Source organism: Bombus terrestris, chromosome 18 (genome assembly GCF_910591885.1).
Source record: "Bombus terrestris chromosome 18, iyBomTerr1.2, whole genome shotgun sequence".
In the NCBI taxonomy this organism is placed as follows: Eukaryota; Metazoa; Arthropoda; class Insecta; order Hymenoptera; family Apidae; genus Bombus; species Bombus terrestris.
The window spans coordinates 3398464-3412556 of NC_063286.1; the positions used below are offsets into that span (position 1 = coordinate 3398464).

The 14093-nt window shown below is 39.1% G+C and overlaps 2 long non-coding RNA genes across 2 annotated transcripts; both read left to right on the forward strand.

Moving 5' to 3' along the window:
• Positions 1 to 5880: 5880 nt before the first annotated feature.
• Positions 5881 to 9627, forward strand: LOC105666686. The gene is made up of 3 exons (XR_001099508.3): positions 5881 to 5998; positions 6455 to 6569; positions 7083 to 9627. It is a non-coding gene; the product is annotated as an uncharacterized LOC105666686 (long non-coding RNA).
• Positions 9628 to 10781: 1154 nt separating this feature from the next.
• Positions 10782 to 12669, forward strand: LOC110120056. The gene is made up of 3 exons (XR_002308632.2): positions 10782 to 11255; positions 11329 to 12515; positions 12628 to 12669. It is a non-coding gene; the product is annotated as an uncharacterized LOC110120056 (long non-coding RNA).
• The last annotated feature ends 1424 nt before the right edge of the window (positions 12670 to 14093 follow it).

Sequence of the window (14093 nt, forward strand, 5' to 3'; positions counted from 1 at the left end):
CATACCGACTTTAAGTAAGGGTAGACGTTAATTGTTTCATAAGTAAAACTCTTCCTTTAGATACAATCAGAAGAAGTAATGATGCCAAGATATTGACTAAAAAGTAAAGAAAAAAATATTTTACGGATTTATATCGTCGATAAGAATTTTATATCTACGTGGATATAAAAAAAAATTGAAAAATTATATTTTCCGAAAAAATTGTTCCAAAGTGTGTTTGTAACCTCGAAAAATTTAAATCTTCACGGTTAATCTTCTTCTTTAAGTAAAGTTCAATTTCATTTTCCATTTGCTACCCAAAGAATGTCGAAGAATTAAACGTTCTCTAAAAAGTTCTGCGTTCAAGAAAAAGTAAATGCGTTCTGCGGGACACTAACCATTTTCCTTTGCAATCAACGGCTAGAATTGCAAATTTTAGGTTATAGCGTATGACATGACCAATTTTTACAGATTCATACTTCATTGAAGATCAGAAATTAATAGAAAGCGGGTATGTATATCTGTACACAAATACTAAAAAATTAAAGTTCAACGTAGCATGCTAATTTGAAATTTTTGAAAGGTCAGTACACTTCTTGTTTCTAATTTTTTCTTATTTTTAGCACTTTGACTGCCACGCTGGACGCCACGGGAGTATTCATGTAATGGCAAAATAATAATAAATTGATGACGTAAGACAACATTCTTCCACAATGGACCGATTATCTTATTGGTGGTGACGGGTGACCACCGTGGCGCCTTGGTAGCAGTTGATATCGACAGATGATAACAAGGCTTCGTTTATTTAAAACAAACCATTCGCATTCGTTGTTTCGTCGTAAGCAAAACGTGCAGAATATATTGGTGAACGTGTAGAAGCATTTGCTCATGCTATATATAACAGTAAGGTACGTTCACACCTCTAACCTCAATTATATGATTATAAAGCAGCATTCACGATTATTTTCTAAGGTGTGTTTATAATAATATTCGTATATTACCACTCAAAGATATGGATGCAAACACAGTGCACGGTTAGATGCAAGATTTGTCCTCATTTTCATTTTATTGGTGTTCTAATGAAAATGTTTAATTGTTCAATGGGGCACTTTTTATTCCAAGGTATCTTCTATTTATCGATTATATTCAAAATGCCCTAACTGTCTATTTTCATTCAATTTTTACAATTGTAGGCAGTTGGAGCGCTTCGGTCGCCGATAACCACCGTGGTGTCACAGGAGAAACCGTGGCGAGTCATATATGATCCAGGTGGCAGTCAAAGTGTTAGTAAAATATATATACATATATATTTGATATTGCAGAAAATTGAACGTAGATCTTACGACGCAAGAAATGATATAGCGAAAGTGAATGGATAAAATAAGCTTGCAATCCGAGTGTTGGAAGAAACTCGTCTACCGTGAGAATCATTTACATAGCGAATTGATTTTGTGGAAGGCTGCTTTCAACAAATTCCACCTAGGAAGTCGAGAGCTCAGCCAACACGTCAATCGGCGTCGATCGACAAGAGGAGGCCGAGCGTCCGGCAGAAAGAAAAAGCAATTTCTTGGCGCGCTAATGTCGTCGAAAATGAATTTTTCACGCGGATACGGAAGTTGGTCGACGCTCCACGTTGCTCGCGTGTACACTTGCTCCGTAACGTCGCACGTACATACACGAGGACGCGCGAGCACGTGCACCAACACGACCGTCTGCATAGCCGTGCAAGACTTGCCACGTCACCGGCACTCGGATCCGCGTCTATCTGTCAGTTTCCAGTCTCAAACAAGATGGATGGCTGGCGAATGGAAATCATGGTTGAAACCCAACCCCACACCTTTGCATCCTTCCATCGGGTGGAAAGGGAGACGAAGAAAGAGAGAGAATGCGAGAGGGAGGACGCCCCACCATTCTGTTTGCGACCACCCTTATACCGAGAGAGCCACCACCCTCGCGTTATTCCGCGCTTCGATCTCGTATCATCCCCTTTCGCGTCTTTTGTGCTTTAAAATACAAATACGCCGGAGGAAGGAGATCGCACGCAACCTCCTTTTTTCCCTCTTCGATTTAATATCTGTCGGATCGCGTACTTTTTTCATGGCGACGTTTTTAAGTTTTTAGAACAGCCGCTCGACGATTTTGTACGATAGAATTTTCAGCTTGGGTTAGGCTAAGATTAGATCGTTAATGTGTTTGCCGGTTGAGCAATAAGTTTAGATATAGATATAGAAAATTGTTATAGGAAAGAATAGGAAAATATATATCTTTTCATAGAGGATAATATGTGTTCATAAAGAGATAAAAGTTTGCCTTTGATTAGGTAGGTTTTATCATATTCATTAGACACGGTTCTTTCTTTTAGAATAGTATTAGGTTGTAAGATAATATAAGATGATAATAGATGAACAACAGTGTCTGTTTTATATTATTTTATTGAGTTAGGTATGGTCCATTTCGTCATAATTCTATTATCATGTTCGTGCATAATTCAATAAACTGATATAAAACAGAAAACATTGTGCGTCTATTATTTCCTTATAAAACGAAAGAAACTTTCCGGACAACCTAATAGTTCGTGCCGAATAGTAGATCCTCTTTTTTGATTTGTAAAGTAGAAAATATGAGATTCACGGTCGAAGCGTGGTATGATCCGCGCTGAATTGATCGGAATCTGCTACCATCGTGGGAAATGGCGCTATTCATACCATACATTATGTATGATTAGCATGTAGTCTTCAGGGTTTTATATTTCAACATAGCAATACGAAAGTATTAGGTTGTCCGATAAGTTTCTTTCATTTCTTAAGGTGATAATAGATGAACAACAATTCCTGTTTTATTATTATATTATTTTATTGAATCAGATATGATCCATTTCTATTTCTATTATTATGTTCGTGCATAATTCAATAAACTAATATAAAAGAAAAAACATTGTGCGTCTACTATTTCCTTATAAAACGAAAGAAACTTTCCGGATAACCTAATAGCAATGGAAGGCTGTACAGGCACTGTCATGGAGAGTTAGTTAAAAAAGTTTTTTCTATCAAATATTGCGTATTTGTAAATACCAACATTGTTCTAACACGATCTTGAAAGTAAATTCTCCTTTCATAAAAAACAAGGTTTCAATGTCATCCGCATTTTCCGCTTTTTTCTCGAAGATATGTCAGACTTGATAAAACTGATCAAACGTTTTTATTTACGTCGATAAAGGCACTGTCGAAGCGAACAGAGATCTGAGAAAGGGGAACAGTAGGAAGTGGCTAGGGTATTTATTTCCTCGGAAGCTCTCTTAGGGAATTTCGATTCGAGATTCACAGAAACAGTCGGTACAAGTTGTGCGTGGACTCGCGTGAACGTGCATTCTGCCAATAAATACAATGGACCATAGGATGGCTGTGGATCTACAGCGGGATCTATAAGCATTTGAATCTGAATCGGACGTTTCTTACCGCCTTTACTCGCGAATACGATTTCGAAAGATTCCTACCGTGATCCAAGATGAATAATGGATGGATAATATTAAGAGAGGGCCGACTCTTACTTGTATAAATGGTATATAATACAAGCACTTTTTTCCGAGGGTTCCCTTCTTTTTTCTAAGAGCTTTCCAAAAGGAGGATCGAACGGTTTGCGATGAAATCGATGAATTGTACGACGACTTGTATATTTTTAGATAAATACGCAATTGCTTCTTGTTATTCGCTATTCCTGAAAATAACCTTAACATTAGTAATAACAAATAGTCACTAGACTACAGTATAAAATTTGTACTAAAGAGATTACAATGAAAGATACATATAATTATTTATTATATAAATTTAATTATATATTTGATTTAATTATAGTATTTGTATATTAAAAAGACAATCGTCTACCCATATACTATACAAAAGATCGTAGAAAATTTCAAAAATGTACTTAGATAAATAATTGCTTCTTGTTATTCGCTGTTCCTGAAAATAACCTTAACACTAGTGATAACAAATAGTCACTAGATTTCAGCATAAAATTTGTACTAAAGAGATTACAATGAAAGATACATATAATTATTTATTATATAAATTTAATTATATATTTGATCTAATTATAGTATTTGTATATTAAAAAGACTATCGTCTACCCATATACTATTCAAAGGATCGTAGAAAATTTCAAAAATGTACTTAGATAAATAATTGCTTCTTGTTATTCGCTATTCCTGAAATACAAAGAACGTTGAACATAATACATGAACATCCAAATTTTCGATGCTATATATATATGTCGGGTTATCGTTAGAAATTTTAGGCGTGAAATAATTAATAAGTATAACAAAAGCTATTGACGATGTTCCTGGGCTCAATAACGAATCCACGGTCAACGTGTAAACTCTTTGTACAATGAATACATTTTGTAGCACGCAGACACGTTAACTCAGACGCTGGGCTACTTTCAGACTGACTGCCAAGACGATAACAGTAAACTCTCCAAGGTGATCGCAAAATAAAAGACAGATACATAAGTCAAATACATATCGATCGGGAATATCAACAAATTGCCAAGCGCCCTAACTAGGCAGTCCCGCGTAAACAAACACTGCTCCTGATCGAGACTCGATTGTTTATACAGCGTGCCCTCAACATCGATACCTCCTCTGTAAGACATTTCGTTCATCCCGTGACCGTGGCTACGTTCGGCGACCAGTTATGTCACCTCGAGCCCAAGTATTGGGGGGGGGGGGGATCTTCCTAAAGAAAGGCCTGATGTCCCTACATCTCCGACATATATGTTATGTTGTATTTCTTACTTTAATTGTGTATTTTTATAATATATATAAGTCCAGTATGTATCCAGCAAAAATACATAATTAAACTAAAAAATATAATATAATATAATATAAATAATATAAATACAATATATATATATATACATCCAGTAAAAATACATAATTCCAGCAGCGCTTACACCTAATAAAGGAACCATGTAATGGAAAATATTCGACCACCCTAGAAGGCAACCGCAGAAAACAGCGGCTTGGGTTAACAGTCTACGATATAACCCTTCCAACGGATTCTTAAACCGCCGGCTGGCGAGCCATAAAGGCTAAACATTAGGAATCGCGAAAAATTTATCGAGCACGCGCGCGTGCACGGGGGCCCGGGGATCCGTTGGGGCGAGGCACGACTTTTCCTTCGGCTAAACTGTAGAAAAATTGAAATGGTCGAGGCGAAAGAATGAATAAAGATCAGGGAAACGCGAGTTTCGTGGTGAGAGGGTTAAAGGGGTGGCGGAAGTGGATTGCAGGCACGTAAACCGGCAACTCGGTTGCCCTGGAAGTGGCTAGGAGGGACGAGGCTGTGCACGCGAATGATATTAGGTAGAAACGCATGAACTTTGATATATTTCTGGAGGTGGAAGCCGGCTGTGGGGATGGAATCCACCGTACTAGTGGAAAAGCAGGCCGTATGACGCCATTCCATGGCAAGATTCTTCGTACGAGCGCTTTCTGCAACGCGATATCGATTTCCATCGATCTGATTTTTTAAATCGATATATCTTTATGCGATGTTAGAATAATCTTAGGAGGACAATTTCTAAATGATTTCTAATGGACTTAATTTCATATCCTAGAAAATAAAGTGGAAACGAAGGAATGAAAGTTTATAATTTTAGGTTAGATAATCATGAATGGACAAATTGTACGAAATATATAAGAATATACAAAATATTTTTTAGTATCAGGTTATCCGAAAAGAGTCTTTCTTTTACAGACACGTCTTTTATAACGACGTATCTTTATAGAGACATGAAACATAATCTGTCGAACGTTGTGATGTTTGTTTTGATTTAACTGTTGAGATATGTATAATTTTATGTGGTAGACTAGGTTAGCTGTGTAGTAGCGATGCTTGTATGTGAATATCAGTGTGTGCAAGTATGTGTGTGCGCGACGTCTCGAAAACAGATGAATGTAAACAGTACAGTCGGTTAACAGTCGAATATGGAAGAAAGTAACAGACTGGTATGGAAGAAGGTATGACGCGTGCAAGTGTTTATCGATAAATATCTTTGAAATCGTTTATCAAATAAATATATAACTATTATAATATAAATTCTAAGTGTAAATTTAGTGTTCCTATACCATTATTTCGGCTATTAAGATCCAAAATTCTCAATAAAAACAAAATGGATCATTCGATGAAATAATATGAAACGAAAAATGTTGTGCGTCCATTATTTCCTTATAATACGAAAGGAACTTTTCTTTTTAACTTATTTTACTTATTCCTTTTAATGGAGATTATGTTATTTAGATTCTAGGAGATTTCGTTGTGAATTTTCGAGTCTTTATAAGAATATATATTAAAGTATTTTAATATATCTGTTGCATTCACATATACGTTATACCACGTCATTGCGATTATGTAACAATAACTAACATCGTGCAACTGACACAGCCAGTGTATTTTTACTTTTCGTGTGTTTCAAGGAATTCCATTGGGCGATTTAACAAAACAATGGAGAAGAATCGTTAGAATAATCATCGCTGCTCAAAGCAAAGGCATTTCTCGCGAAGAAAATGTGCAGTTCCAGGGGTGAGACAGGTAAATACAGATGTATTTTATTAGCATCGAACGTATTGATATTTAGAATAATTTTTACAGGTTAGAGATCCTTTTCCATCGAACTCTTCGTTTGCTCTGATGTAGTAGGTTGTCCGGAAAGTGTCTTTCTTTTGCAAACGTATTCTTTACGTGAAACCAAGTCTGTGAAATGTCGCAGTGTTTATCTCGACAGAACGAAATGAATCGCACGTAATTCTAGAAAATAATATAAAACAAAAATCCTTGTGCGTCTATTATTTCTCATAAAACGAAAGAAACTTTCCGGACAATCTAATAGAAATCAATTTTTCCGTAAGTTAAATTTCATTAAATTTACGTTCATAAAAACATGAAGTTGGATAAAAATCGTGAGAAATAATGTTAAGCGCCAAGTCAAAAATTGGAAAAGCTTCAGAATACTTTCCTTCCTACAATATATAATAATACGATTATTTAAAAATCACCGTGTATATCGAACGATAACTAAAATATAGCGAGAATCGTTTTTTGAAGATCCTTGAACACGGTTCAAAGCAGAATTGCCGAAGCAGAAGAATCAACGGGAGGAAGTTTTCATCGACGAAGGGAAACGGAAGGAAATGTGGCTGTTAGTTGTTCCGGCCGAAACGGGATGCATCGAAGAGTGGCCGCGGCAACGGTGCGAGAATCGGGGAAGAACGAGAAGTAAGAAGTAGAGCCAACCCAAAGGGAAAAGGACGAAAAAACGGAGAGAAAGAGAGAGAGAGAGATGGCATAGAGAAGCCAGCGGAAGGCGGAAAACAAGGGAAAATAAAGCAGCGGAAGAATCGCGTCGCAGGAAAAAGAATGAGGGCGCTGTCAGCTGGTGGAAATTATTCTGATTATGCTAATTCCGGTTCTGTTCCACTCCTTTACCCAGCCGTTCCCCAGACCCATTGCCTCCCTGCTGCTGTCTGCGCCATCTTTCATGGCTGATATTTATAATATAGGGGTGCCCGAGCAGTTTCAAACTCTTTTTGGCCCCCGAGCTCGCAACCCCCCTCCCCACCCTCGACCATCATTTGGCCCTCCATCGAGAACCACCCCACGGCACGCTCCACTGTCTTCGGGCTTTTCGATAAATTTATTCATATTCCAAGGAAAATTTCGTCGCTAGTCTCGAGAGAACTCGGTCAACTAGAGCCTCTGGTCCCGCAGCACGCGAGCTTAGCCGCGATTTACCTTTGAAAATCTAACCGCGACCACTTTCTTAGCCCACCATCCTGAAAACACAGCCATTATCTATGAAAGAGGAGATTTTTGCATAGTTCGTAATAGCGTAATGGTGTATTTTCTTTTTCTAGGTTAGGTTTTCTAGGTTATCTCGTTGCTCGAAATTGAGAAGAGTGGGGATGGATTTGGAAATGAAAGAGCGAGACACATAGCCGCAGCGCTTAGCGTGCACGTTCGTAATCTTCCTCTCAAGGTCGTAAGTTTTCCTTTTTAATTAAAGGTGCTTTCTATTCATGTCCGGAGACTGGCACGCCCACGGTTAAACCTACGCTACGTTATTTTACGCTTCGTGGAAAATCTTCCTTTCCTCTGATATTGTCGTTCGATCGTTTTGTTTGCTCCGCTATAATTTACAGCATAAAATTCATAGACGACAGATTGAAAGAATCTGACACCGAATCGATCGGGACGGCAAGGCATTATGGACAGTTTAAAGGGACGATCGTCAAACACTCGTGGTCTGTCGTCTTTGCAAACATGAATAAAATACACACGTACAACGATGATTAAATAGCCTTGTGTTTGCTCGGGGAATAAGCGCATCTATCTCGCTTTACCCTCTGTTAACTCTTCGATAAAAAGTGACACAGTCATATTTGATTTCTTATTACACCTCCCACAAGCCAGTCAATACGGTTTTCACATAAAACCAATAAGGAGGATTTGCTTGCTCGAAGAAGGATGTTAATGTGATCTTAAAATATTTTCTATTTTTCCCTTTTTTTTATTTTAGTTCATATACAGACTACGGATGTTTAGGTAAATTCATATTTTTATAAGAAACTTTATTTCATACGTTAAATGCATAATGTTATAACTATTGTACAATAAATACTATATTTTGTACGTTTTTCAGCAATATATGCAGTGGCACATGCATCACAGGACGTTTCAATACGAAGATGCCTGACATGGTTGTTTTGCCACAGAGGATTAACACTGTACGGCGCGCATAATGTAATAAACAAACTCTGGACAAAGCAATTTCGCTGTTACGTGCAATCTACAACCGGCGACAACTTCAAATCTCCCGGTGCCTCCCCTTCGCCAACATAAATAGACGACCGTGTTCTCCAGACACAGTCAGTCAGTCGAGCGAATAAATATGAAAAATCAGTGTAGCAAATCAGCATAACAATTAGTATGAGTAGCGCAGTATCAAGCGAGCAACGATTGCAATTAACTTGGTATTCTACATTTTAAAATATCTGCAAATATAGTTAATTAAATTAACTATATTAATAATTAACTATATTAATTACTAGTTAATTAAATTAACTATATTTGCAGACTGGTTGTTGATTTAATCAACAACACGTCACACCGTCCACCAGCTATGTATTCTAAGCATTTTTTAATATTCCATAAATCTGTATCTATTGCTTTGAAACACAATAACTCTCTATTCCGTACGTTAATTAATAATTTATTGTAATAGACAAGACTATCAAGTAGCGACTCTAAAATTGTTTAAAATAATCATTACTTCAGTAAAATTGTATACTGTCCATCTATATACATTCCATTCGCACGTATTTCTATCGCCAGCCTATTTAGCATGTCGATATAACGTTAAGAGGATTGTAGGGCCCTTTGTTACTACGTTCGTGTTTACGAAATTTGACCTGATTTTAGGTAATATTATGCCTGTCTTGCTGACGTATTCATATACCGGGTCTTGCTTAAATTGTGATATTCCTTAATGACAAACTAGCTTTAACCCTCTGAGTGCTGTGGGCGCATATAGGCGTCTGGCAAAAGCTATCGGTGTGGACTAAGGACATATATATGCGTTTCCTGTAAGCGCCCGGCATGGACTAAGGACGCATATATGGGTCTTTCAATTTTTCCCAACACCTACGCAGAAGTAATACTATCACGTTCGTGTGAAATAAATATAAATGCATTCCTTACGGCAGTAAACAAATGCCAATAGTGGCTCGTTATTGTTGAAGCGGTCACCACTTGTAAGAAAACTGTGTTTCAACCGCTCGCGGAGAGACGCGATCGCGAGATAACGCGTCAACGAGAGTCGTAAATTCTCGTTACGATTAAACAATCGACGCCACGAACTGATTGATCCCCTATTTCTATTACGAGAATAGAGGTGGTTAGGTTTGAGTGTATACGAACAACTACACTGAGTTGGTTGATAAAAGTTTAATAAAAATAACGAAACAACAAGTTCAGTCAAAGATCAACAATTAAAAACGAAAAAGATAACAGTCAAGGTTGGTTTAGCGGTTTGCTTATAACGAGACCTATCGCATTTCGCAGCTTGAGATAGACGTTATGTGTTAGACTCGATTCAATGTGTAACGTTCGACGTGTCACAAGGAACTGATCGACTTTAGACGATTTCTTTGTCTCATTTTTAAGACGACCCCCACTATACTTAGGTCACGCCACCGTTCGCGCCTATGATCACGTATGTCTGTTCTTGCGTGGGAAACGTAACGGACAAAATTCGACGTTTCGAGAGCTCGCTGCTTGACAACAGCTATGCGCTCGTCGATACATTGTATATGATTCGGCGGTCCGATAAGACGATCTGCCTGCGACATTGTAGGGCCGCGAGCGACGGTTAGAAAATACAGCCTGTGGTAAGCCTCGTGGCGTAACAAACTGTACATCTGGTTTTCTTAGTTTTCTCAAGCACTGAATTTTTCACACACAACTAAATTATTAACTCGCGTTATATTTACTAAATTTAGTCTTCTAGTTTATTGTTTTCTAGTTTATTACCCAAATTCCAGTTAACTGCAAATTTCAACGTTTATAATAAATAATGAAAAATAACTAAAAAAATAACGCTCTTGAATCGTTTAATCTCGCGCAAAAGAATTACTATAACTTATTACGATTTGCGCTTTGAATAGTCCAATCAACAGAGCTCGGTCTAACGAAAAAGTATTCCGTCCACAGCGATCGTCAGCGCTAGACGCGCGCCGTCCATATTCAGCACTCAAAGGGTTAAATATCAGTGTACCGTTGGCAGAGCCTAGCAGCGCCACCTCCAAACCTAATCCATGCTAAACTAACCTCCAATTGCCGTCATTCACATAGCCAACAAGATCCTCTCGCAATCATGTTAAGCCGGGCTGTCTAAACTCCCTTCGTGTTCTCACCGACAACGCATTATCCGTCCCTCTTACGAGCGAGAACGCGTGTGCCAGCGTCGTGGAGGCGTCGCGTCGCAAATACAGAGATCGCGCGGTTATTAATAACGTTATTAATCGCGAAGGCTCGTGCAAGTGGTGCGAAATTCGAGAAATCAAAGCACGGTTATTACTCAAGCCGTGGCCGACAATACCAGGCTGCTTTATTCCAGCCGGATATGTAGGTTACCAGCGAGCCTAACAGAAGTGGCGGACAATGAGAAGCGAGAGGATGATCCAAGACTGAGAGAAAAATAGCGCACGCGAGAGCGAGACGGTTAGTGATCATCGTAGGTGGGCGAACGCGTCACCTTTAATTAATCACGCGACTGTATTATTTCCCGTTTAAGCTCCCCTTTTCGGTGGCCCATCGAGAAAGAGGCAGTGGACGAGGAGAGAAGAGAAGAGACGCAACGGGAATCGTAAGCGAGAGACGCTTTGCTTGAGACGTACGGTACAAAAGAGGAGCGGAAAGCAAAGCTACGGCCACCTTTACAGACAGCCTTCGTATAAACATGTCAGTCCGCCGAGGCTCGTCTCGAGAAACGGGCCCGCGTTCATCCATCACTTCGTCCCCCTGACTTCCTTCGTCTAGCCTTCCTCTACGATACGTCGTCCGCCCCCTCTTCCCTCCTCTATTGCTTTTCGTTGTGCCGTTGCTCACAATTCGCCGCTATTTTTCTCGCGACTCGTACTCGAAAGCAAAAAAATATCTTTCAAATGGCAAACCGCTGCTGAGAGGCTACGTAACGGGAAAGCTGGTCTCGCGGGCCCCCTATTTTCGCCGGTTCCCGCCGCGAGAATTTGTTCTGCACATGTACCGTTAGCAACGCCGCTCAATCTCCACAAGATTCGACGTTTTTGCCTTTCGTTCGAGTGTGAAACGACTGCGATGCATTAATGGGCAACGATTCGGATCATTCGAGCGTTCGCCTTCGAGTATTCAACTGTAGGTTAACGCTTTGTCTGCCACGCCGAAATCACATGTTCCGCTCAGGACGCCACGGCTTTGGCTTTCTTAAATGGGAAAATCGACGGCCAATTTTATTTGGATCTTCGCATCGATTTCGTACGAAACAACGTGCTTTCGTGGATTACGAAAAGGATTTGAGGAAAGTGGATATAAAAGGACAAAAGTATCTTGTTCACGTATTCATATACCGGGTCTTGCTTAAATTCAGCATCTAACTAACCTACAAAGTATCTGTGAGAATAGCTTGAAAATAATTTCAAGGTCATCAATTCAGTTTTGCGTGTCAATATCTATTTTTTATATTATCTGTATGATGTTTTAAGCGATTTTAAGGCGAATTGAAGACAATACAGAGTTAGTAACTTTTCAAAATTTTCAGTAGCAATAGAAATAATTTATTAAAAAGTAAACGTTCTTAAAAAAAGTTAAAGCGTTCTGAGGGGACACTAGCCAATTTCCTTTGCAATCAACGGCTAGAATTGCAAATTTTAGGTTATGGCGCATAACATGACCAATTTTTAGAGATTCATACTTCATTGAAGATTAGAAATTAATAGAAGGCGGGTATGTGTATATGTACACAAATACTAAAAAATTAAATGTCAACGTAGCATGCCAATTTGAAATTTTTGAAAGGTCAGTACACTTCTTGTCTCTAATTTTTTTTTATTTTTAGCACTTTGACTGCCACGCTGGACGCCACGGGAGTATTCATGTAATGGCAAAATAATAATAAATTGATGACGTAAGACAACATTCTTCCACAATGGACCATTTATCTTATTGGTGGTCACGGGTGACCACCATGGCGTCTTAGTAGCAGTTGATATCGACATATCATAACAAGGCTTTGTTTATTTCAACAAAACATTCGCATTCGTTGTTTCGTCGTAAGCAAAACGTGCAGAATATATTGGTGAACGTGTAGAAGATATTAGTAAACAGTATTTGCTCATGCTATATATAACAGTAAGGTATGTTCACACTTCTAACCTCAATTATATGATCATAAAGCAGTATTTACTTATTATATTTTCTAAGGTGTGTTTATAATAATATTCGCAGATTACCTGTCAAAGATGTGGAAGCAAACACAGTGCACAGTTAGATGCAAGATTTGTCCTCATTTTCTTTTTATTAATGTTTTAATAAAAATATTTAACTGTTCAATGGGGCACTTTTTATCTCAAAGCATCTTCTATTTATAGGTTATATTTAAAATACCCTAACTGTCAATTTTCATGTAATTTTTAAAATTGTAACCGTGGGTGATATGTGATCCACGTGGCAGTCAAGGTGTTATAAACTACATCTCCACTATGAAACTGATATTTCCTTATGTATCGAAGCTGCAGACTGTTATAAAGCGTCGATAAAAGTAGCAACTATGCATTATCGTATTAAATTCGTTATAAAATCCCATTGTAAAATTCAATGCCACAGTAGATTCGGCTATCGCCAGGCCTTGAATAGAGAACCGTGGACGTGGCGCGGGACGCTGGATCCGCCGGGTTCCGAGAAATATATGAACCGAGTAGACTCCACCCCAGCGAGTTGGTCGTAAGTCAAACGAGACTCTCAGTTCGGCAACTGCGTCGAACTCGGCTGTTGGAAGCCATCGTGGCGCGCGAATAAGCAAGAAAAGGTGGAAGAAAGCAAAGGTGTGAAAGAACGAAAGGTAAAAACGAGAAGAAGCTGGAAGGAACGTAAGCGTGAAAAAAAGCGTGAGAGAAAGAGACGAGGGAAAGGGGTATAGGTAGACGCGAGTATGGAAAAGGGGGATGAAAACGTCGCTGGAGAAAGAGGGTAGGAACGGTGTGACGTATGGCGTGTCGTCAGTGAGCGTCACTTAGAGTGGCGGATGAGAAAACGTCGTGGAAGCGGGAAAGAGAACGGTCGGGAGTCTAAGAACCGCCAGAACCTGTCTGCGCCGGTGACGGCGCATTGTTGGCAGGGAAATCAGACGAAAAGGCGCGATAACTAACCGCATAATAAATGAACTGTTCACGGGAGTGTGCTAGGCGAACGGGTGCTGTGTACCCGCTCACAGCCGAGCTGCTGATGCGCGTCCCCGGAAAAGCCATCCCTTTTCGTCTTCTTTTGGATTATCTGCCGCGGAGAATTCTATGGAGCCTGACATAT